The sequence below is a fragment of the Arachis ipaensis genome, chromosome B5 (genome assembly GCF_059453495.1).
Source record: "Arachis ipaensis isolate K30076 ecotype BB chromosome B5, ASM5945349v1, whole genome shotgun sequence".
NCBI lineage: Eukaryota > Viridiplantae > Streptophyta > Magnoliopsida > Fabales > Fabaceae > Arachis > Arachis ipaensis.
Window position 1 is genome coordinate 67,241,046 of NC_142440.1, and position 26,428 is coordinate 67,267,473.

The 26,428-nt window shown below is 36.8% G+C and overlaps 1 long non-coding RNA gene across 2 annotated transcripts; it reads right to left on the reverse strand.

Annotated features, from left to right (window-relative positions):
* Nucleotides 1-13,474: 13,474 nt before the first annotated feature.
* Nucleotides 13,475-15,593, reverse strand: LOC107641882 (uncharacterized). Of its 2 annotated transcripts, none has more exons than XR_001620480.3 (5): nucleotides 15,341-15,593; nucleotides 15,154-15,205; nucleotides 14,521-14,829; nucleotides 14,213-14,319; nucleotides 13,475-13,694 (listed from the first exon to the last, which is right to left on the reverse strand). It is a non-coding gene; the product is annotated as an uncharacterized LOC107641882 (long non-coding RNA). The 2 variants fall into 2 exon arrangements; XR_001620481.3 differs by having other exon boundaries at nucleotides 13,475-13,971.
* Between the last annotated feature and the right edge of the window lie 10,835 nt (nucleotides 15,594-26,428).

Consider the following 26,428-nt stretch of genomic DNA (forward strand, 5'->3'; position numbering starts at 1 on the left):
AGTTTATATTTCTCATCATCATTAAACATGAATAAAATAGTAGATCTTTTGAAAAAGAAGCAATAAAATTTCGAGTTTTAATAAAAGAAATTCTAATTAGTTAAATGTGGTGGCAATGCTTTCTATCTTCTGAATGAATGCTTGAACAGAGCATATGTCTTTTGAATTTGTTGTTTAAGACTGTTAAATATGTTGGCTCTTGAAAGAATAATGAACATGAGACATGTTATTGATAATCTAAAAAATCATAAAAATGATTCTTGAAGCAAGAAAAAGCAGCAAAGAATAAAGCTTGCAAAAAAAAAAAAAAAAAGAGAGCAAGCAGAAAAAGCCAAAAGCTCTTAAAACCAAAAGGCAAGGGCAAATAAAAAGGATCCCAAGGCTTTGAGCATCAGTGGATAGGAGGGCCTAAAGGAATAAAGTCCTGGTCTAAGCGGTTAAACCAAGCTGTCCCTAACCATTTGCTTGTGGCGTGAAGGTGTCAAGTGAAAACTTGAGACTGAACGGTTAAAGTCAAGGTCCAAAGCAAAAAGAAGAGTGTGCTTAAGAACTCTGGACACCTCTAATTGGGGACTGTAGCAAAGCTGAGTCACAATCTAAAAGGTTCACCCAATTATGTGTCTGTGGCATTTATGTATCCGGTGGTAACACTGGAAAACAAAGTGCTTAGGGCCACGGCCAAGACTCATAAAATAGCTGTGTTCAAGAATCATCATACTGAAATAGGATACTCAATAACACTATCTGAATTCTGAGTTCCTATAGATGCCAATCACTCTGAGCTTCAATGGATAAAGTGAGATGCCAAAACTGTTCAGAAGCAAAAAGCTACTAGTCCCGCTCATCTAATTAGAATCTGAGCTTCACTCAAAAACTCTGAGATATTATTGCTTCTCAATTTATTAGTCTTCTATTTTATTTGTCTAAGTTGCTTGAGGACAAGCAACAGTTTAAGTTTGGTGTTGTGATGAGCGGATATTTTATACGCTTTTTGGGGATAATTTCATATAGTTTTGAGTATGTTTTAGTTAGTTTTTAGTCTATTTTTATTAGTTTTTAGGAAAAATTCATATTTCTGGACTTTACTATGAGTTGTGTATTTTTCTGTAATTTCAGGTATTTTTCTGGCTAAAATTGAAGGAGCTGAGCAAAAATCTGATTCAGGCTGAAAAATGACTGCTGATGCTGTTGGATTCTGACCTCCCTGCACTCAAAGTGGATTTTCTAGAGCTACAGAACTCGAAATGACATGCTTCCAATTGCGTTGGAAAGTAGACATCCAGGGCTTTCCAGCAATATATAATAGTCCATACTTTGCACAAGGATAGACGACGTAAAATGGCGTTCAATGCCAGTTCTCTGCCCAATTCTGGCGTCTAGCGCCAGAAAAGGATCAAAAGCTGGAGTTGAACGCCCAAACTGGCTAAAAACTGGCGTTCAACTCCACAAATGGCCTCTGCACGTGAATTGCTTAAGTCTCAGCCCAGCACACACCAAGTGGGCCCCAGAAGTGGATCTCTGCATCATCCATCATAGTCTACTCATATTTTGTAACCCTAGGCTACTAGTTTAGTATTTAAACAACTTTTAGAGACTTATTTTGGATCTCATGACATTTTTAGATCAAAACTTTGTATTCTCTGACGGCATGAGTCTCTAAACCCCATTGTTGGGGGTGAGGAGCTCTGCTGTGTCTCGATGAATTAATGCAAGTATTTCTGTTTTCCATTCAAACACGCTTGTTCCTATCTAAGATGTTCATTCGCGCTTAACTGTGATGAAGGTGATGACCCGTGACATTCATCACCTTCCTCAAACCACGAACGTGTGCCTGACAACCACCTCCGTTCTATATCCGATTGAATGAGTATCTCTTAGATTCCTTAATCAGAATCTCCGTGGTATAAGCTAGAATTGATGGCGGCATTCATGAGAATCCGGAAAGTCTAAACCTTGTCTGTGGTATTCCGAGTAGGACTCAAGGATTGAATGACTGTGACGAGCTTCAAACTCCTGAAGGCTGGGCGTTAGTGACAGACGCAAAAGGATAGTAAATCCTATTCCAACCGGATCGAGAACCAACCGGTGATTAGCCGTGCTGTGACAGAGCGCGTGAGCGTAGTTTTCACTGGGAGGATGGAAGGTAGCCATTGACAACGGTGATCCACCAACACACAGCTTGCCATAGGAGGACGTGCGTGCGTGAATCAGAAGACAGAGGAAATCAGAGATTCAGAAGACAAAGCATCTCCAAAAACTCCAACATATTCTCCATTACTGCACAACAAGTAACCTTTAATTTATGCTCTCTTGGTTATTCACAATTCAACTGATAAACATAATTGACTTCCTGACTAAGATTTATAAAATAACCATAGATTGCTTCAATCCAACAATCTCTGTGGGATTCGACCCTTACTCACGTAAGGTATTACTTGGACGACCCAGTGCACTTGCTGGTTAGTGGTACGAGTTGTGAAAAGTGTGATTCACAATTCGTGCACCAGTAGACACCATGGAACAGATAGTTCAAGGGGTCCTGGAAGAAGAACAATGTGAAGGAACTATTGAGCTGGAACAAGCTTCAAACAGAGAACTACCACAAGGAACCATGAAGAATCCAATCATACCAACCACCACAAATAACAAAGAAGCAGATGCACCAAAACTAGAATTGAAAATCTTACCACCCAGCTTGAAATATGCATATTTGGGTACCAACAACACTCACCCAGTAATCATAAATTCAAGTCTGAGTGAGGAGCAAGAAGAGGAGCTTAACCAAGTGCTGAGACAACACAAGGATGCCATAGGCTAGACACTTGCAGACTTAAAAGGGATCAGTCCTTCAATGTGCATGCACAAAATCCTACTTGAAGAAGATGCCAAACCTTCAAGGTAACAACAAAGGAGGCTGAACCCAACTATGAATGAAGTGGTTCAGAAAGAAGTGTTAAAATTGTGGCAAGCAAGGGTGATCTATCCCATCTCAGACAGCCCTTGGGTAAGACCGGTGCGAGTAGTCCCTAAGAAAGGAGGGATCATTGTTGTGTCAAATGAGAAAAATGAACTAATACTCACAAGGACAGTGACCGGATGGCATATGTGCATTGACTACCGGAAACTCAATGAAGACACCCGAAAAAAACCACTTTTTCCTACCCTTCATGGACCAAATGCTTGAAAGATTGGCAGGACATGAATATTATTGCTTTCTGGATGGGTATTCGGGCTACAATCAAATTATTGTAGACCCCAAGGATTAGGAAAAACTTCATTTACTTGTCCATATGGTATTTTTGATTACAGGAGAATGCCCTTTGGATTGTGCAATGCACCTGTAACATTCCAAAGGTGCATGCTCTCCATCTTTTCAGACATGATTGAGAAGTTCATAGAAGTATTCATGGATGACTTTTCTGTGTTTGGAAACTCATATTCTGATTGCCTATGCCATCTTGCCCTTGTGCTAAAAAGGTGCCAAGAAACCAATCTGGTTTTGAACTGGGAGAAGTGCTACTATATGGTAACTGAAGGGGTAGTTCTTGGTCACAAGATTTCAAAAAATGGTATAGAAGTGGACAAGGTAAAAGTGAAAGTGATTGAGAAATTACCTCCACCTTGCAATGTCAAGGCAATCAGAAGTTTCTTGGAATACGCTGGGTTCTATAGGAAGTTTATCAAAGACTTTCCAAAGATTGCAAAACCTCTTAGCAACTTACTTGTCTCAAATACTTCCTTTGTTTTTTATAGAGAGTGCATGGTAGCCTTTGATGAGCTTAAGAAGAGACTCTCCTCTGCACCTATTATAGCACCACCAAGTTGGGATCTTCCCTTTGAATTAATGTGTGATGCGTCTGATTTTGCTGTTGTGCTGTTCTAGGACAGAGAAAAGACAAGCTAGTACATGTTATTTACTATGCTAGCAAGGTCCTTAATGAGAATCAAAGGAACTATACCACCACGGAGAAAGAACTTTTAGCCATAGTCTTTGCTTTTGATAAGTTTAGATCATATCTTATTGACTCGAAAGTAATTGTATTCACTAATCATGCAGCACTCAAATACTTACTTACCAAACAAGAATCTAAGTCCAGATTAATAAGATGGATTCTGCTGCTCCAAGAATTTGACATTGAGATTAAAGATAGGAGTGGAGCAGAGAATAAGGTAGCTGATCACCTCTCAAGGATCCCACAAGAAGAAGAAATGCATCAAGTAGCAGTAAATGAAAGCTTCCCTGATGAGCAATTGATGATGATTCGAGTAGCCCCTTGGTTTGCAGACATAGCTAACTTCAAGGCTATTGGGGAACTACCAACCAACATCAACAAACACATGAGGAGAAAGCTAATCAAGGATGCCAAACACTACATCTGGAATGACCCCTATTTGTTCAAAAAGTGTGCTGATGGAATCTTGAGAAGGTGTATATCCTATGAAGAAGGGCAAGAAGTATTGTGGCAGTACCATGGATCCGCATACAGAGGCCACTTCAGTGGAGAAAGAACAGCATCAAAAGTGCTTCAATCCGGATTTTACTGGCCAACAATGTTTAAGGATGCCAAGGAATTGGTGTCAATATGTGATGAGTGCCAAAGAGCTAGTAATCTAACCAAGAGAAATGAGATGCCACAGCAATTCATACTAGAACTGGAATTATTTGATGTATGGGAGATTAACTTCATGGGACCCTTTTCAACCTCCTACTCAAATAGCTACATATTGGTGGCTGTTGATTATGTCTCAAGATGGGTAGAAGCCATAGCCACTGCAACAAATGACAACAAAGTTGTGATAAGCTTCTTGAGAAGGAACATCTTTAGCAGATTTGAAGTTCCTAGAGCTCTCATTAGTGATGGAGGGATACACTTCTACAACAAACAACTTGAGACACTCCTTCTCAGGTATGAAGTCAAGCACAAGGTGGCAACTCCATACCACCCACAGATCAACGGGCAAGCTGAAATTTTTAACAGAGAGCTAAAACGAATCCTAGAAAAAACTGTTGGAAGCTCAAGAAAAGATTGGTCTAAGAAGCTGGATGATTTCATTATGGGCCTACAGGACAGCTTACAAGACACCCATTGGGATGTCTCCATACCAACTGGTATATGGCAAGGCTTGTCACTTACCAGTTGAGCTTGAGCATAGAGCGTTTTGGGCTCTAAAAATGCTAAACTATGATGAGCAAGCTACTGAAGAAAGAAGATTAATGCAACTCAATGAGCTGGAGGAGTTTAGAAATCAAGCATATGAGAATTCAAAAATCTACAAAGAGAACACAAAAAGGTGGCATGATCAAAAGATAGCAAGAAGGGAGTTCACTGAAGGACAGAAGGTGCTACTCTACAATTCAAGGCTCAAGTTCTTCCCTGGAAAATTTAAGTCTCGATGGTCAGGATCCTTCACCAAACTCAAGGTGTTTCCCTATGGTCATGTAGAGCTCATGGAGGACAAGACTCAGAGAATTTTTACTGTCAATGGCCATAGACTCAAACACTACTTGGGATGATCCTTAGAGGAGCAGAGAGTGAGCTACAAGCTTAACTAAAGATGGAGGAGTGTCAAGCTAGTGACAATAAAGAAGCGCTAGTTGGGAGGCACCCCAACACTTTATCCTTTTTTGATTTACTGTTTTTCTTAGAAGTAGTTTAAAATTCATTGCTTTAGATAGTTTAAATTTCAGTCTGACATTTGTGTTACATTACCAATTAGAATTAGATTGCCATACTAGCTTTGGTAGTTAGAATACTCTTACACTCTTTTAATTCTTTTTATTCTGGAATTGTAACTTGATGAATGCATTACTAATGATGAGTAAATGGGCTGAAAACTAGCTAAAATGCTAAGTTTGGTGTGGCCACTCACCCACTTAATCTAGGCTTACAACTAATTTAATAGCTTAATTTCGAAGAGTAAGTTCAGAGATTAAATTTGGTGTGGCCACCACCAAGGATCTCCTAGCAGGCCCAAGTTTACCCAATTTGAAATTACCTAATGTTTTGGGCTAGAGCATGAACATGGTTTAATGTGTTAAGAGGAGGTTAGAATAAAAAAATGAAAAGATTAGAGTTATTTCATCCTTATGAACACATTAAATACACAATGATGGAACCAATTTATTAAGATGCTAAAGGATCAAGTTTGGTGTCCCAAGGGACACCCATCAGTTGCAATCCGAATTACCCATGATAAGAAGGAATGTGAAGGCTTTTTTTGTCATTACTAATAGGTTCAGTTTCAATTTCAGGAGAAAAGGTGGGGCCCACATGGTGAACAACTTACAAAGCAAGGAAGTCAAAGTGTACGTACACTTTGGAACTCAACACATGCAGAAGGCACAATGAGATAAGAGTTGGCGCCTCTTCCCACGCTAGGCGCCACTCCCCAAGTGGGAAAACATAACCCTTTTTATTTCCCACCATTCAAATCACACCCTTCACCCCTTATAAAAGCCTCACACTCCCAACTTTTCTCCCACTCCAAAACCCTGATCACACACGAAGAGAATCCATACACCCTTCTTCTCCCTTTCTCTTTTTGCCTTCTACTACCTCTCTTCTCTTGATTGGGAAAATCAAGTCTTAAGTTTGGTGTTGGAGCAAAATTTATTTTGCTTGCCTCTTCCCCAAATTTTTTTTATAACCTCAAACATACCCTCTCAACCTGATGGCACCACCAAAAATCTCAGCCTCAAAGAAAAGAAAAACCAAGGAACCAACTTCTGGATCTTCAATCTCATCTTTCAATGACTACAAGTTCCTCTCCGCATTCAACCAAAATCAATTCTATGGTTGGGTGAGTGAGAGGAAAATCATTTCAGAGGTTGGGTTCCAATTAGGGAGGAACGAGCATCTTGAGATCAACATTGAGATTAACAATAGGGGCTGGGCAATCCTATGCAACCCACCAAGGAAGGTAGTAGAGAGCTTGGTGAGGGAATTTTATGCCAATGCTGTGCCTCAGTCAGGACAACCCTATGGCTACATTAGCTATGTGAGGGGGAAGTCCATTGACTATAGTCCCTCCAGCATAGAAAGGATGCTAATGGTGAAGAGGACAAGCTCCACCCGGAGCTATGAGGAAAGAATGAAGCAGCAAGACCCTGGATTTGATGAGATCCTGAACGAGATCTGCGTGCTGCATGTGCAATGGATCAAGGACAAGGATGGGATACCCAACCAATTGAGAAGAAGGGATTTGAACCCCAAGCTAGAGGGTGGCTGAAATTTGTGAGGAGGTCCCTAATCTCCACATCCAACACTTCAGAGGTGACCAAGGAGAGAGCTGTGCTCATATACAGCATTATGAAAGGTGAGAATGTCAATATGGGAGAGATGATTGCCAATAACATTAACAAAGTGCTAAAAAGCACTAGTGACAACACAAGATTAGCATTCCCCAGCATCATACAGAGGTTATGTGATGAAGCTGGAGTTGAAAAGATCATTGATGAGGTGCTAGTAAAGCAAGACAAATTCATAACTGCCAAAAAGATGGCCAAAGTAGTGGCTGTTCACCCACTTCAGAGAAAACAAAGAGTTCATTCTCATGAGCCACAACAACAACAACAACAAGAGGAAGAGGCAGAAGAGCAACCACACTTTCTAGCACTTCAACCACCACCACCACACTACCAATATCAATAATTTCCCGAGGAATTCAACTGGGAATAACTGCAAGGAGATGTACACCAAATGAAGGGAGACCTACACCACTTGAGGGAAGATGTCAACCAACTCAAGGAGACTCAGCAACAACAATGGAGCCAAGTGAACCAAAACATACAACAACTCCAATGGAGTTGGGAGCATATGAGGAAGAAGCAGCAAGAACAATTTCACTGGAAAGAGGTGCGAAGTGCACTGGATAAAATAGTAGAGCAAGGCAAATGGCAACAGAGAAACCTGGCTGAATTCAGAAATCTCTATGATGCCAGAACCATATCCAGGAGGCAGTATGACATCAATACACAAGCGAATCTGAATCACTTGTGTAATACCGTGGCCGCTCTAAACCCAGGATACCCAACCTTCATGCAAGGAATGGAGGAGCTGAGTGCAAGACAAGAGGAAATTCTAGCCAAACATAAGGAAGATGAAAGGAATTATATGAGGAGGCTAGGATTCTGGAAGCCTAAGGATGCTAAGGCACAAGAAGGTTCCTCCAAGCAAGATGAAGGTGGCTTCTCCCCTTCCAAGAAGAAGGACAAAGGAAAGGAGCCAATGAACTGAAGATAAATCTGCTCAAAGTTGTTAAGCCCCATAGTTGACACTCCCTAATTTCTGAAATCATGTTTAAGCTTTTGTTTGATTTACTTTCTGTCAGAATAAATAATCATGCTAGGATAGTTTATGTTTTCTACTTAGTTTTATTTCATGTTTGAAGTCTTTATGAGTCCTTTAGATTACAAGAAAGAAAATGCAATGTATTTCAAGTCTTCATTTCTAACATAAATAAAAGTAGAGCTTGTCTCCATAAGAGTTACTGTGAGTTGTGCGAAAAATAAGAGTAAGAGAAACCAAGGCCAAGATAGATCATCCAACAAACTAAGAAATAAAAAATTAAGTGTAGAACCTTGAATGAACTAAAAAGAAAATGAGTCATGGAAAGCAACTAGTCTTAGAAGGTATGACAAGAAAAGGTAAAGGGGTGTTCCTTGAATATCCATAGAACCAAGAAGTAGTAAGCAATAAAGACCCAAGACTTTGAGCATCAACTACTTGAATGGAAAAGAAACATTAAAAAAGCTCAAAAAAGGGAGTTAAGGATCCTAGTAGATGCTTGTGGTGAAGATGTGTCAAGAAGAGACATGCGCAAGTAGATTCTTAGGAGTGTTTCAACACCCAGTACCCTAAAACCAACTGGTTTGGGAGTGCTAATTGAAAGCTTAATTAAAGGGTTGTTTTGAGACAAAACACTTATAGTCGTGGTCAAGAAAGCACAACCAAAGAGAAAGCAAAACAACTCTTACTACTTCAAAGTGACAATCAATAGAAAGGACCCCCGAGGCCTATATTTGAAAGAACCCTCAAGGATCTAAGAGTTTTTCATGACATTAAAACATTCATACATGTGTTGAATACTTAGTCCTACCCTTAGTCATGTTGCAATCATTCAAGGCCAAGACCTCAAGTTATAAAGGCTTACTCACATTGATTTGCTTGGGACAAGCAAAGCTTAAGTTTGGTGTTGTGATGACTTGCATCATCTACCCTTCTTTCTTGCATAAAGAGGATCATAAAAGAGCATAAATCTCATTTGATCAGTACAATTCATGCATTATTTGATGAATATTATGGTACACTACTTTGAGATGAGTTGTGCTGAATTTCAGGTGAAAAAGGCATAAAAATGGGAAGAAAGCAACAAAGAAGCTGGGCGTGTGAAACTGGCGTGCCACTTTGGAGCAAATGCCACAAAAATGCACTGGCGTGGCATGCCAGGAACTAGGCGTGGCACGCCAGTACTAAATTCCAGAGGAGAAGTTCAAGCATGCATGTGGGCGTGGCACGCTAGTACAAAGTTCCAAAGAGCAACAATGGAGGACACAAAAGGGACGTGGCATGCCAGGTTGGGCGTGGCACGCCTAACCCATCAGCTACTATGGGCGTGCCACTTGAGCCAAGGGGCGTGGCACGCCAACTCATCAATCCAGGAGGAACCTTCACTATGGCGTGTCACTTGATATCGAAGGCGTGGCACGCCAGCTCCAAAAAGTCACTTGGGCGTGCCACTTGAAGATCCAGGCGTGGCACGCCAAACTTGAAAAGTCCACAAATGTATGGGCGTGCCACTTGAGCAGCATGGCGTGGCACGCTGGTACAAAAATCCAAAGAAGGGGCTGAAGGCAATTGAAGGCTGGGCGTGCCACTTGAGGTCGAAGGCGTGGCACGCTAGGCTCTCAATCTCACTTAGGCGTGCCACTTGAGCGACCAGGCATGGCACGCCAATGGACAAAGAGGCCAAAGCAAGGGCTGGGCATGCCACTTGAAGGCTAAGGCGTGGCACGCCAGCTACTGGAACCAAGTCAAGATCATGGGCATCGCACGCCAGTCTCTAGGCGTGGCATGCTTGTATAAGTTTCCAGAGAGGATGAAGGAGGCCAAATACATGGGGTGCGCCATTTGGTGTCGAAGGCGTGGCACGCCATCCATTACTCTTCACTTGGGCGTGCCACTTGATCCCCAAGCGTGGCACGCCAGTGTCATTCAGAGAGCAAAAACCATTGGGGCGTGCCACTTGAGTTCGTGGCGTGGCACGCCAAACAGAAGAGTCACTTGTTCACAAAGGGACGTGGCATGCCAGACCCTGGGAGTGCCACGCTAGTTCAACTTTCTAGAGAAGCTTGGTCAAGCATGTAGCAAGGGCGTGGCATGCCATACCCTAGGCGTGCCACGCTAGTTCAAGTTTCCAGAGACAAAGAGAAATGGAGAGAGGCTAGGACGTGCCACTTGAGCTCAAAGGCTTGGCATGCCAAGGTTGTTATAAAGATGAGCGTGCCACTTGAGGGACTTGGCGTGGCATGCCAAGCCAGAATTGAGGGAGCACGTGACACGCCACTAGAGCGCCAACCACACGCTAGCTGGGAAGTCACACTTATTGAGTTTCTTTTCCCTCTAAAATGTAATTTTATTTTTTCACTTTTGTAATTCTTTTATTTTTGCTAGGAGTAGTATAAATACCCCTAAGGAGTACTGAAGAAGGGGGTTAAGCAGTTAGAGATATTAGTTTTAGATTCACTTTTACACTTCATCATCTTCTTTACTTTTGAGTACTTTCCTTGAGTTATGATTAGCTAAATTCTCTCTCATTGAGAGAGGGAGCTCTGTTGTACTTGATAGATTGATGATAGTGAAATTCTTCTTCTCTTCATCTTCTCTTTGATTTGCTAGAAGGAATTTCGTTCTTAATGCTTAGTGTTCAATTATCTTGGGAAAGAGATTGAATGCAAAATGAGTTTCATGGGAACCTTGGAAAAGGAAACATGAAACCATGCTTGAAATCCCTTCTCACATTTGAGTAAGATCTGAATTTTGGTGTTTGGATATGTGACATATAATCCTCCCTCTACTTGGACCTATGATGGTGTGTGGTATAATCAGGGACCAAGCATATCTCTCTTCATGAGCAATTAGACCAAGGAATTGACTATTGATCAAGATCTGAAAGATTGAGTCACCAAGGGATTGGAGCTCAATCAATCATGATTGCCAAGAAGTCAATGAGTTGCATGATTGAAGAAGATATAAGCTGAAATTGATCCAAAGAGACAACATCTCCTGATCTCAATGAATTTTCCCATTCTTATCTATCCCTTTCTTTATAGCTTAATTTTACATTCATTAATTCCCCACTCCCATTTACATTCAAATCATTTATGATTCTGCACTTTACATTCTGCCATTTCCATTTCTGCACTTTATTGCTTTCTTTTATATTCTAGCCATTTACATTTCTGCCATTTATAATTCTGCAATCACAATCTATTTGTTCCGCTTGACTAATTCATCAATCGATTAAAACTGCTTGAATTTTCTAATCTCTATGGATATGATCCCACTCCACTGTGGGTTATTACTTGACAATAATTTTGGTACGCTTGCCAAAAGAATTGATTCACCATTCTTTGAATGGGATGTGAATTGGATTCATCAGTTTCACATGTAAAAGACAAAGCCATCCTCGCACCGACACTATAACCGGTGGATGAAATCAACAACTATATGATGAGCTTGAACCCATCCAAAGCTCGGACTTATTATAGTTCTAAATCTAAAACAAAGATTGATATTTTGGCATCAATTCACACACTAGAGTTCCTAAACACTATTAGATGCTCAGGTGTACCAAACCATGAGATAACTGTTAAGGTAGGGACACCAATCATGTTACTAAGAAACATAGATCACTCAGCAGGTCTTTGTAATGGCACATAATTGGTTGTGTCCAAACTTGGAAAATACATAATAAAAGCAAAAAATTTAACAAAGGAAGGGAACTGGCCAAAAAGTGTTTATTCCTAGAATGATCCTAACCCCTTCTGATCATAAGATACCATTTAAATTTCAAAAGCGACAATTTCCTATCATGGTTTCTTATGCAATGACAATTAACAAGAGTTAAGGGCAGTCATCGTCACATGTTGGATTGATATTAAAAAAACCTGTATTCACACATGGACAACTATATACAACTATATGTTGCAGTTTAGAAAATGAGAAGAAAGAAACAAACAATGTGGTGTTCAAAGAAGTATTTAGAAACGTTGTCTAAGTAGCTTTATTCTGCGAGTACCACCCATAAGGCTTGTCCTAATTGCATGCTTCTTAGTTCAAGATCCTCATATGTTTTTAATATAATGGATATGTTCTAATTTCATGGTTTTTAGATGAGCGTATCAATTTATAATTCTTGGTTGCTGGTTAGTAAATCAAGTTTTTATAAGTCAATAAAAAAAGCAAACATATAGGATCAGTAAAGTATTAAATGTAGCATTCCATTAAAATAAATTCCATTCGAACATATATATATATATATATATATAACTTCATAAAGATAGAAGTGCATTTTGTAATGTGCATAAAAAAAATTCAAAATGATCTCTATATGCGATGGCAGACCATTCTTATAACAATATACCACAAATCCATCATAATTAACCTAACAGAACAGATCATTCTTTTTGCAGGTGATATTTTCAAACCAGATATGTTGAGTAGAAAAAGAGAGCAAGGATCCAAAAAAATGACATTTTGGAATAAAAGTTCACAAACGCTTGTAGAAATAGCTCTAATCCTACTATATTAGCAAGTCAATCAGTTAGGTTGGCATTAAACATTTTAAAAGTATATGCTCAGCTGTCGTTCTTTCAAATTCATCAACGGAACTCATGTCACATTTTGTGATTTTTTCTAACAGTTAAAAAAGGTAGCATTTTTTTTATTTCAGGTGAATTTCATATTAAACCCCAGAAAAGGAGTCACACAAGTAGAATAACTATATAATATCCCCCTCGATCAATCTGACCTCAAAAGATGGTGCATTTTGGTTTTTTATGACTTTACGAGAGCATTAGTTAGCATTTCATAAGTCGAGTCATGTTAATTCATGTTAATTTTAGTGCGTGTCAAAACAGAATATATGAAGTCTAAATTCAAAATTTGTTAGAACTGTGAGGATATAACTTTATTATCCATTATTTGATAAAGTTATTTTCTTAAAAATGTCTTTTTATAACATTGAGGCAATCACTCTATCAGAATTTAGCATCCATAATACGAAAAAATGATATGTGATTATGCAGAAGACTATCTAAAATTTCATAACAATGTTACCATTCAAGAGTAATATATATATCAACACCTGCTTGGTAAAATACCGTGCTAGCAAACACATACGCTAAACCAAAACTCGACATTATATGAGCGTTAACCCATATTTGTTCCTTTATATATTAAACATTAAATTAGAAAGTCTTGGTTATTTATATATTTGTTCCTTTATACATTAAATTAGAAAGTCTACAGCAAGCTACCGCTGTGTCAAACAAGAATGGACAGACACAATGATTCAAAAGGATATCTCCTTTCAGATATTCATACACTAAAAGGAGGGTAAAAGATATGTTATAATACTTGCACAATACATTTCGCAGATCTTGAGTATAGTTGGTTTAGCAACTTCCCAAGCTGCACAACAATTTAGAGCAACGATGATCAAACACATGTATAATTTAGAGAAAAAAAGATAAAAGTTTCACTACGCTAACAACTCATTCTTCGTGAGTTATTTTAAAATATAAAAGATGATGGCTATTTAATTTAGACCGCTGCATAACTATATTGCATACATGTCAAAACTTTATATCACGGGACCATATCAAAGTTGTCTTTCTCTATACCAGCAACTTTTGGCAAGCCTTACATTAGAAGGATTCTTCGTTTGAGCCTCTTTGCTTTATATCATCTTCAGTTGATAAAATAGTATAAATGGAAAAACAAAGGAAGGTGATTATAAAATATTCTAAATGGAAAAACACATTTTTAAAAACCAATTGACAAGTAGAATTAGAAATCCAAATCTGATCTCTTAATGAAGTTCACAATTCCTTTTCATTTTATTAGCAAGATCCTCACTCAAATTAACAATTAAGAATACCAACAGCATCATAAAAGAGAGAGAGAAAAAAAAGGAAATTTAACATTACTTGAAAAGAAGGAAAAACACGTCTCCAACAGCATCAGAGCTCCACAGATCTGCTGTAAATTCAAAATTTCATTTCATCTTTTGAGCTCCATTCTCACTCAAAGAAACCTACAACAATATCAATGGTGAAAGTACCATCAAAATTACTCTTCAACCGAACTAACACACCAATGCACACAAGCCAAAACTAACAGCACCAGCAGATTACTCTTGGCATTTTTATTCAACTTCAAAATAGAACATTGCATTTGTATACATTCTCGCAAAACAATGGAAAGTGATTATAATAGAGTATAAATGGAAAAATACCTGTTTGAAGCGAACACAACTGGCATTAGATATCAAAATCTCTTATGAAGTTCAGAATCCCTTTTCATCTCCTGAGCAGCATCTATGCTCAAATCAACGCTCAACAATACCAACAGCCATAACAAAAATATCAAAATTACTATTATGAGCATCATAGAAGAGATAGATAAAATTAAGAAAAATCAACATTCATAGAAAAGGAAAAACAACCTGTCCAGCATGAATATAAGTAGCATTGAACCTCCACAGATCTTATATAAGACCACAATTTATTTTCATCTTCTGAGCCGCATTTTCACTCAAATAAACCTTCAACAACGGAGACAACAACATCATCTAAAATACTCTTCACCCGAACAAACACACCAATGCACACAAGCAAATAGTAACACCACCATAAATGAAGTTTAAAATAGTTGAAGCTTAATCAGATCACAATTTTACCAAAGCAACTACTAATTATAACATTTTTTCAATGGTTATTTTTACAAACAACAAATTGTTACTATCAACTTATATCAGGATCAGTTATGTCAGAATGGTGACCAGAATGGTGACCAGTATACTGTTTTCGATAATATATTAGCAATAATCAAGACTAAAAAGTAAATTAATAAAGAGATCACACATCACCTCAATTAAGTTTCGATGATCTTTTTCACCACCATTTTTATGCTCGGCCAAACTGATCAATTTGGAACACACAATTAAATTCAAATATTATGAAACCATAACAGACATACAAAAGTTAACTCTTTTTACAATTGTAATATGAAAATGCAGATCCCAAAAAATTTTCAAGCCGATCACTGAATCGTACCTGATGCATGCAAGCTACCCCCAAAAACTGTGTTCAAGCCAGCCTTGAGCGAGTTTTTCAACGTCTTTAGTGATATCGCATTCAACAATACATGATTGATTCTGAAATATCAATTTCGAAGGAAAGAAAAGGACTTCTTCAAAGTAATTATAATTACAAGTATCTGCAGCTACTCATTATATATATAGTGGGTCATCTTGATTTAGTGGCACCCATGCGGTGAAATGGTAGGTGAGAATTTATTTTCATTAAATGTATGGGAGGTAGAGATGGTTTTAGTAACTAATGATATAATCAAGACACAGCTGTGATCTACTAGAAGAAGAAAGGAGGACATGTGTAATCTTTTATCAAAATTTATTACAAATAGTTGACATCTGTCAAAATGTTAAAATGTCTTTTTTATAAGCTAATTGGGCTCTTTGTTATTGAGGTGACACATGACATAAAGAAAATATAATGAATTAAAGAGTTGACACCTAAGTGAGTTTTAAGCATTGTCATTCTCATTTTATATGCAAATGCATTTTAAAATTATCATCTACTATATTAGTACATATTATATTACTATAAGTATTGGCACTGTATTATTATATTACTACAATTATTATAAAATTATTATATTATTACAATTATTATATACTATATTAGTCCACTATACATTGATGATTATCATATTAAAGAAAATTCATAGTAAAGTAACTATTTACTATATACTATATTAGTACAATAGAATATCTGTAGTTCAAAATATAAGTAGGACCATTATCCTGATTTTTAAATAAGATTGGTATAAAAAGGATGAATAACTATAATGCACTAACTCTTAAATGGTATTTTTATAATTTAAGTATATAATTAATTAAACAAAATTTTTCACGTGATGAATTATATGTTAATACAAAAAAAAATTATATTTCAAACAATTTATATAAATTGAAATAACAAATTAAACAACATTATAAATTATTTTCAACTGTCTTCAGTTCCACTTTGTTTAGATAAGAAAAATATAATCATACATCAACAAATAAAATAATAAAATTTGAAAAAATTTAAACGAAAAAATAAGTAACATTATAATGCAGCTAACTAGACATTTATTATTCGTAAAGAAGTGAAGCTTCTCGACATACATTAACATATTTAAATTGAAAGATTGACTTTTATCATTATACATGTTTATATCATTGTGTTTAAATTTAGACTTTTTCTTTATTTCTTTAATATCAATTTTTTATGTATGATTAGCCATATAGATAAATTATATAACCGCACGTAGCACGGGTTGTACTCAAGTTATAGTATATAGATATTTTTTTACAGATATTTTTTTGGAATGAATGTCATGCAGACACGTGGATTTATGCTGGTAGTGGGGAAGCAGCTTGCAGAGGTTGCTGCAGGGGTATGTAATGGCTGGATGTTGACTAAGGGGCAAACCGAGCTGAGAGTGACGTGACGAGTTAATGGGCTCGTATTTGGCCCGTTAATGGATGCCTACTGGATACTTTTGTTGGGTTGGTGAATGGATCTTTCAATACTTGTATTTTATGTGTGGTTTTGGCAATTCCAAAAAGAACATAGAGAGTTGGGTTCTGATTCTTGGGAACATATGTATACCCAACAATTTTTATTGAACATGTTTTTTAATTTATTATCTCAAATTGATGTATACTTAATAATTGTTGTTATGACCCAAGGTGATTCAGAGCGACGGAGGACGATGACGGATGGCGACAGAAGTGCTATTCAGCAGAGATACATCCAAACGACGAGACTCGGAGATTGAGAAAGGAGTTGCCATTGGTGAATGCAGAAAGCGGTTCGAGACTTCGAGCATGGCAACGACCAGACGATGACAGAAGCAACTGACCGTGACGACAGCGAAAGTGTGGCTGAGAAGACGAAGAAAAGACAACAGGCAACGAGCTGAAGGAACAAGACGCTCGCGGTCATGGACGGCGAGCAGAATGGTGGGCAATGCTTCAGCGAGAAGGTCCAACAGCTCAAAGAAATAGCGTCGTATTCTCCTCGGCAAACGCAGTCGGAAGCAGACCCGATTGGAGAGAGAACCAACAAAGGCGAGCAGTGAAGATGTCGCCGGCAATGGGCAAGGATCTGCGACTACTACACCACCCAATTGTAGCCTGTGTATCCACTCCAACCACAACGCCTCAATCAACCGACTCTATAACAGTAATGAACAATATTCTCCAGCGGCTGAGTCTAATCAGTATACTGTTGGGGGCATTCTTCATAAGAATTAGGCTAATTGTAATGGACCAAATGTCTTAATGGGTCACTGGACCTATACGCCAATGGCTGATGTGTTTGTGTTTCATTGTAGAGAAGCTTGACCTGATGGGGTTGATGTTGTGGGTAGTATTTGAAGGATCATGTGTTCGATGATGGATTTAAAATTTAAAAACTTATTTTTATTTTTATAATTATAAATTTAATATAATATATTTTAAAATTATTGGTATTAAATGCTAACTTTATAATCTTAGAAAATAGTTTTGGAAACTACTCTCTTAAAAGCTTACGAAGAAAAGATCATTGGAAGCTATATATAAATTTTGGATATTAATTTTTCCATCTTTGTGTTTCAATCATTAAAATTTTTTACAACTTAAATTAAATTTTATATAAATTTCATTATTTTAAAATGAATTTAAAATGAATTTTTTTAAATCATTTCAATTTTTCGAAATCAAAATAAATTGTTCCAAACCATATAAATATTAAATGAATTAGAAGGTATTAAAAAAACAATTCAACTAGGTATCCTTTAAATATGGTATAATATTCAGCCTTTTATTACAACAATTTTAAAAAAAATAAAACAAACACATCTAAAAATTATTATTAGATTTAGTGTCTTTTTAAAATTAAATACACATCTTAAATACAAACTAAATAAAACAAAATTTTAAATTTTAAATTTTAAATTTTTGTTTCAGATTTAATATATTTAATTATTAATATATTACAATTTAAATACACATCCAAAAATCAAATTAATTAAAATTCAAAATTTTAGATTTTAAAATTCTAAAATAAACCTTAAATCATCTAATTATTAACTAATCCTATACAAAATTTTGAAGGAATAAGAAAAGTCACATTCTAAAACCCAGAGGCGCACATCGAAAACCCAGAGAAGTCATCCTTTACTACCGTTGATCCGTGCCACCCTCCTCCTCGGCGCTCATCCTCGACGCTGCATTCCTCCTCCTCCGCACTCATCCACAACGCTGCATTCCTCTTCGTCAACGCTCATCTTCGTCGCCGCCCTCCTCCTCCTCGTCAACGCTTCAAACACACCCAACTCGCATGCACCACACCACTGTCTATGACTGCCACTTTCCCCTTCACATCGCTGCTGCCAATGGCTACTTTCAGGTCTTCTCTTTCTATTAGATTCACTTACCCTTTTCGATCTTCTTTTCTGGCTCTCTCTCAAAATGCCTCCTTTTTTGTGACTGTAATCATATATCCAAATCTATGCATCTGCTCACGATGTTTTATTTCTGGTTTTGAGTTTCATATTTTGTTTAGGCTTTTAGATGGATCTATGAATCCAGATGTGTTGAATCGCCAAAAGTAGGTACCTTTCTATAAATGCTATTCTCAATTTTTTATATTTTTTGGTTCTCTCATCATGACTAAGGTTTGGATGGGTATCTGTTTATAGAATTTTTCTTTGTGTATTTTCTAATACCATTACTTTTCTTATTATTCTGGATAAATTTTTGAATTTTTTAAAATTAAAAATCGAATAAAATGGGCTAAAGAGATTCTTATATATATATATATATATTGCAATGTTAAATTATTTTTGCATGTGCAATTTCTGTATTTTGGAAGGGTTTACGTTTTTCACTGAGTTTTGGATGTGTTTACTCAACTTTTAGTTGTCTGTAGGGGAGTATTTTGTGAATTTTACTGCTGCCTAGTTGTTCTATTGCCATACTTGTGTTGAGGATTTATTTATTTTTATTGGTAATTTTTTATTTTTTCCTTCAAAATTTACGAAGAAGACCTTACCACTTTCCTAATAGGGAGGCTCTGCAAAATACCCCCTTAGAACTGGATCTGGGTTCAGCAAGTGATATGGTAATTTCCCAAAAACAAATCTGTACAACACAAAATTGTTTTAGATACCTATTTAAAATAATTCAACTTGATATGAATGTGGAGAACAATAAAATGGACAAACAAATATGTGTATTACCTATGAAAGTCACCAAGTCAAAATCATAGCCAATTACCTGGAAGGATATATTAATAGACAAAAGGGAAATGACTTGTTCATTAATCAACAACTGTAAAAGTATATTTAAAAAATAGATCAAATATAAAGTTTGATTAAATCATACCCTCAGACCAGCCATTGTTATCCCATAAATCTTATGTAATGATTTGTTCACTTCAGGGAGTTCAGCAGGCTCTATGTCAAACTTTTGTAGCATATACTCTGAGCAATACAAGCATAATAACAATTTCATATTAAAAAATAGGTCATTTTTTACTCACACAAAAAAAAACCAGATATGTCAAATAATCTGGTACCTTCAATGTTCTTTGCTGTCTGAGCCGACAACTAAGAACTGTAAGGATAAATGGATGAATTTTTTATTTTTTTTTTGAAATAAAAAATCAAATAAAATAGCCTGAAGAGATTCTCATATATATTGCAATGATAAATTTTTTTTGCATGAACAATTTCTGTATTTTAGAAGTGTTTACGTTTTTCACTAAGTTTTTGATGTGTTTACGTGAGTTTTAGTTGTCTGCGGGGAGTAATTTATGAATCTTACTACTGCTTAGTTGTTCTATTCTCATACTTGTGTTGATGATTTATTTGTTTTTATTGTTTATTTTTTTGTTGAGGATTTTTCCTGCAAAATTTCAATCTTTAGCCAAAAAGCGATTAATCAACTTATCATCAATTATTTATTGATTTACGTACTACACAGCTAATCATTTTATTATTATAAAATTTGAGTAGTTTTGAAATAGAATACCAGTAAGCAAATGCTCAATAATTGAGGCATTATTCTTTCAAAAACTTTGATGATGACCAAGAGTTCTACTGATGTCTAACTTTGTATATGCAAGTCGTGTTTTCTTTAGCTGGCAGTTATTTGGTGATTTGGGTTGTGTAAACGTATAAATATGGATGTTTAATATTTTCAATTTTTGGATATGTAATAGGTATAAATTTTGGATGTGTAATCCTATAAATTTGGATTTGTAATCTTATCATAGGTATATGAGTTTTGGATGTGTTGATGAAATAATTAGCATAGATTATTATGATTCAGGATGTGTTTATGTTGTTTCCTCAATTCTACAAGTGTTTTTGGTCAAAAGTTTTTGTTTAACTTTATGATATGAACAATGTGCAGTCTAGAATCATAATGCCAATTAGAAAACGTACTTCGGCTGGTTCAAAGAAAAGAAAATCAGCAGCTAGTAAGGCTTTCGATGGCAGACTTGATGAATCTAATGATAATAATGTCAAAAAGAAAGTTGGAAGGCCGAAGAAACCAGAGAGTCCTAAAAAGGTAGTTTATTTCTCACTTTAAAAACTTTCAAGGATAGCAAGTGACATACACAATTTCACATATACTAACTAGTGGCTCAATTTTTTAGAAAACACTTGATACCCATTGCTCTCGAACTGCCATTGCAGATATGATGGAACATTTAAAAGATAAAGATCTAATCAAATACCAAGAAGTTGAGAAAATGGGTTTTGGATGCTTGAGGCACATCCCAAGGTAGTCGATGAACAAAGATTTGATAGTCGCCCTAGTGCGGTCACATAACAAGGATCGAATGCATTTGGAGGTTGAGACCGGAGACATACTGGTTAATGCATGATTGATAAGTCAAGCATTGGGTCTCCCTGTAAAAGGTAATACGTAAAATATATATTTAATGTAAAGTGCGTATATGTTTTCTTATACGGTGCCTAGTAAGCCTATTGCTAGTTAGTGTTTTTTGGATCTAGTAATACTTCTCTCAACCATGTGCTTCCATTTTACAGGTGATAGCTTCCCAAAATTAGATATGAAGAAGCATCGTTACCTTATAGAGACCTTTGAAGGTAGAATCCAAAAAGAGGTTAAGAACCATGTTATTAGATGCTCGGTTACAACAGAAGTAGAAAAGGAGGAGTTTCAGTGCTACTTCATAATGTTTGTCATGAAGGCCTTTCTGTTTGCTTCCAGTAATAAGTATGTTACTACATCATTCATCCCGGGCATGATAGATGTACGTAATCCAATGAGATTTTTTTGGAGTAGACACATCTATGACTGTGTTAAGGAGGGCTTAAGAAAATATAAGGAAGATTGTATAAGAACTATTGATGGATGCGTGTTTGCTCTCTTGGTAGGTTGAGCCATATCACTTGTTATACCTTGATTCGCTTGAACGGTAGTGCTAATTTCCTCATGTGTTTTTGTACAGATACTTTACTTAAATACCAACAAACACGGGGATGTTAGGGGCTATTCTGGCGGCGTTGAACCATGGACAAAGGAATGGACTGTTGCTGAGCTTAGAGAAGTAGTAAAGGAAGAACAAGTTTGAGAATCGGTATAGATAAAAATATGCATGTATTTAATTTTTTTACTATGGACCTTGATGAGCGGATAATTTATACGCTTTTTGGCATTATTTTTACATACTTTTTGGTATGATTTAGTTAGTTTTTAGTATATTTTTGTTAGTTTTTAAATAAAAATCACATCTCTAGACTTTACTATGAGTTTGTATGTTTTTCTGTGATTTCAGGTAATTTCTGGCTGAAATTGAAGGACTTGAGCAAAAATATGATTCAGAGGCTGAAGAAGGACTGCAGATGCTGTTGGATTCTGACCTCCCTGAACTCGAAGTGGATTTTCTGGAGCTACAGAAATCCAATTGGCGCGCTCTTAATTGCGTTGGAAAGTAGACATCCAGGACTTTTCAGCAATATATAATAGTTCATACTTTTCACGAGTTTTGATGACACAAACTGGCATTAAAACGCCAACTCCCTGCCCTATTCTGGAGTTAAACACCAAAAACAGGTTTAAAATCAGAGTTAAACGCCAGAAATAGGCTACAACCTGGCGTTTAACTCTAAAAAGAGTCTCTACACATGAAAGCTCAATGCTCAGCCCAAGCACACACCAAGTGGGCCCGAAAGTGGATTTCTACATCATTTACTTATCTTATGTAACCCTAGCTATTAATTTAGTATAAAAACTACTTTTAGTGATTTATTTCACATCTCTGGTTAGTCTTTGAGTAATTTTATGTTCAGAGATCACGTTTAGGGGGCTGGCCATTCGACCATGCCTGAACCTTCATCACTTATGTATTTTCAACGGTAGAGTTTCTACACACCATAGATTAAGGTGTGGAGCTCTGCTGTTCCTCATGAATTAATGCAAAGTACTATTGTTTTCTTATTCAATTCAAGCTTATTCCTATTCTAAGATATTCGCTTGCACTTCAACATGATGAATGTGATGATCCGTGACACTCATCACCATTCTCAACCTATGAACGCGTGCCTGACAACCACTTCCGTTCTACCTTGGATTGAGCGTTTATCTCTTAGCCTCCATTCCGAAAGATCGGAGTCTTCGTGGTATAAGCTAGAATTATTGGCGGCCATTCTTGAGAACCGGAAAGTCTAAACCTTGTCTGTGGTATTCCCAGTAGGATCTGGGATGGGATGACTGTGACGAGCTTCAAACTCGCGAGTGTTGGGCGTGTGACAGACGCAAAAGGATCAATGAATCCTATTCCAACATGATCGAGAACCGACAGATGATTAGCCGTGCGGTGACAGCGCATTTGGACCATTTTCACTGAGAGGACAGGAAGTAGCCATTGACAACGGTGATGCCCAACATACAGCTTGCCATGGAAAGGAGTATGAATGATTGGATGAAAGTAGTAGGAAAGCAGAGGTTCAGAAGGAACAAAAGCATCTCCATACGCTTATCTGAAATTCTCACCAATGAATTACATAAGTATCTCTATCCTATTTTATATTTTATATCATAATTATCAAAATCCCATAACCATTTGAATCTGCCTGACTGATATTTACAAGGTGACCATAGCTTGCTTCAAGCCGACAATCTCCGTGGGATCGACCCTTACTCACGTAAGGTTTATTACTTGGACGACCTAGTGCACTTGCTGGTTAGTTGTATCGAAGTTGTGAAAAAGAATTTGAGATTATAAACGTGCGTACCAAGTTTTTAGCGCCGTTGCTAGAGAACACAATTTCGTGCACCAGACCTATTCTTGAGAAATAATAAATAGTGTTAACAGGGCCTAATTCGGAAGATTGATGAGTTAAATAACAAAACCGTCGGTTAAGAATTTCTTCTTGGTAAAAGAGAAATAACCTCGTAGCAAGTATAGTTCCAAACCGACAGGTAATTCTCAATCAAAGTTTAATTTGTTTGTCACGAGTGCAAACCAATAACAATAACCGAGAGTATTAGATCTCAGGTCGTCTCTCAAAGGAATTACAGTGAGATGTGCACATTATTGGTTATGGTATCCAAGGGGTGGTTTGCAAATAAGGGGACAAGAAATTAAATGGCAAGAAATTAAAGCAAACAACTAAAAAAGCAAATAATAAAGAGAGACATTCATGGCAAGGATTGAGAATCAAGGTTTTCTATCCTAGTCATTAATTATCATGCAATGATTAACAAGAGCTAATCCTATTTAGTCATCTCCAACAATGGAAGAAGGTATAATGTTATCTTCACACGAGAGAAAATTAAATAAGACTAGTTAATCTCAATCCAAAAGTCCTAATCAACTTACTATTTGAATTAGCAAGAGATTAGAGTCAATGGAAATAATATTAACTAACAACTCTAGATTACCAACATAAGTTGGGTCTTAATGACTCAAGATTCCCTAATTTTTCTTTCCAAGCCAAGAATGATAAAAAAGCTACTCTAACATCCAACCAAGCATTTTATCAAACACTTGGAAGGCATAAAAGGAAAGCATTATAAATTGCAAGAAATAATAAAATCTACTACTACCCAATGCAAGAAATTAACAATAAAAGCTCAATTAAACAATAAAGGAATATAAAACATGAATTGCATTAAAAGAAAATCCAAATCCAACAATAGTGCATGAACATAAAAATGAAATAAAAGGAAAATTAACAAGAGAACTAAGAGAGCAAAGATGTAATAACAAGAAATTGAAAGGAAAACAAGATGAAAACAAGAATTAAACCTAAATCAAAAGGAGATCTAAACTAATTCTACCCTAATTCTAAAGAGAAGAGGGAAATTCTCTCTCTAGAAAACTAAGCTCCCTCTAGAAAACTAACCTACATGATTCCTAACCTAATTCTAGAGAGAAGAGGGAGCTTCTCTCTCTAGAAACTACCTAAAGCATGGTCCCAATCAAATCTAATTGCTCCCCCTTTGACCCATCTTCAATTCTGCATGAAATAGCCTCAGAAATGAGTTAGATTTGGGTCTGGAAAGCTCAAAAATTACCCCAGCGTATTCACTTTAATGAGGTCACATGCCTAACGTCACGCGTGCGCGTGGTCGACGCGTGCGTGTCGCATTGCGAAATTTCTCCTCACACATGTGCGTGGCTGACACGTGTGCGTCGCTGGCAGATCTCTTCCTCACACGTACGCATGGATGACACGTGCGCGTGGCCTTCAATTCTCCATATCCTCATTTCTTCATGAATTCTCCACTTTGCATGCTTTCCTCTTCACTTCTTCAATCCAATACTTGCCTTATGAACCTGAAATCACTCAACAAACATATCAAGGCATCAAATGGAATTAGAGAGAATTAAATTTATCAATTTAAGGGCCTAAAAAACGTGTTTTCACTCTTAAGAACAAAATTAGGGAGAATTACAAAATCATGCTATTTCATTGAATAAATGTGAGAAAAGTTGATAAAACCCACCAAATTCAACACAAGATAAACCACAAAATTGGAGTTTTTCAATAATTATAACTGCAAAGTTTTTGTCATTAAATTCATGGACTCATGGGATACAGAAACTCTTGACATGGATGATTATGGTGTGCCAGTTTGGACAATGTTAGGTCATACATCTATTTAGAATAATATTTCTAACATTTTTTATGATATTACTGTTTGGTGACATTGAAAATTAATGCATGCAGGAAGACATGGCTAGAATGAGAAGGAAGTATCTACTAGACATTGTGCTTGATCTATGGAATGATTATCTGAATACCGTGGAGGCTGTTGCTTATGCCCTTTTACGTCGTGTGCCGCAAAGGAATAAAAGAAAAAATTTGAGAAATCCTTGGACTGCGCCAAATGTAAGAACTACAACAAATCAATCGGTTAATTAAGTGATTAATTGCCCTAATTAGATTTGAAAAGTTAGAGTGAAAATTTGAGGAGTTAAAGGTAATTTTCGGACTTAGTAGGTCTTTCTGAGTCAGAAAATGTGCTTTCTGCGAAAAATCGTGAAAAACTGCGAACTGGCAGTTGAACCGATTCATGTTTGCCCGGTACCGCATTAGAAAAAGTGAAAACAGCCAAAAATTTTAGAAAAACATTAGAAATGAAAAACCAGGCGTTAATTTTAAAGGTTTGGCTCGAAGTTGGGCCAAACGGGCTAAAAATGCTAACGGGTTAGACCGGGCTGATAAACCACTATTTTATGGTTTATCTTGTGCTCAATTGAGTGGTTTTTGTCAAGTCCTTACCCACTTATTTATATGATTTACATGATTTTACAATTCCTTCCTAGTTTTGTTCTATGGTTGAAAACTTGCTTCCTAGAAGTCTTTAAATTGTGTATTTTAATTCTCGTTTATACCATTTGATGATCCGCGTGTTAAGTGTTTCAGGCTTTATAGGGCAGGAATGGCTTAGAAAATGGAGAGGAAGCTTGCAAAAATGGAAGGAACACAAGAAACTAAGGAGATAACCAGCGAGCATCGACGCGCACGCATGGCTCACGCGTGCGCGCGACATGGAGAAATTTGCAGCAGCTTATCATCCCCAGACCAATGGACAAGCAGAA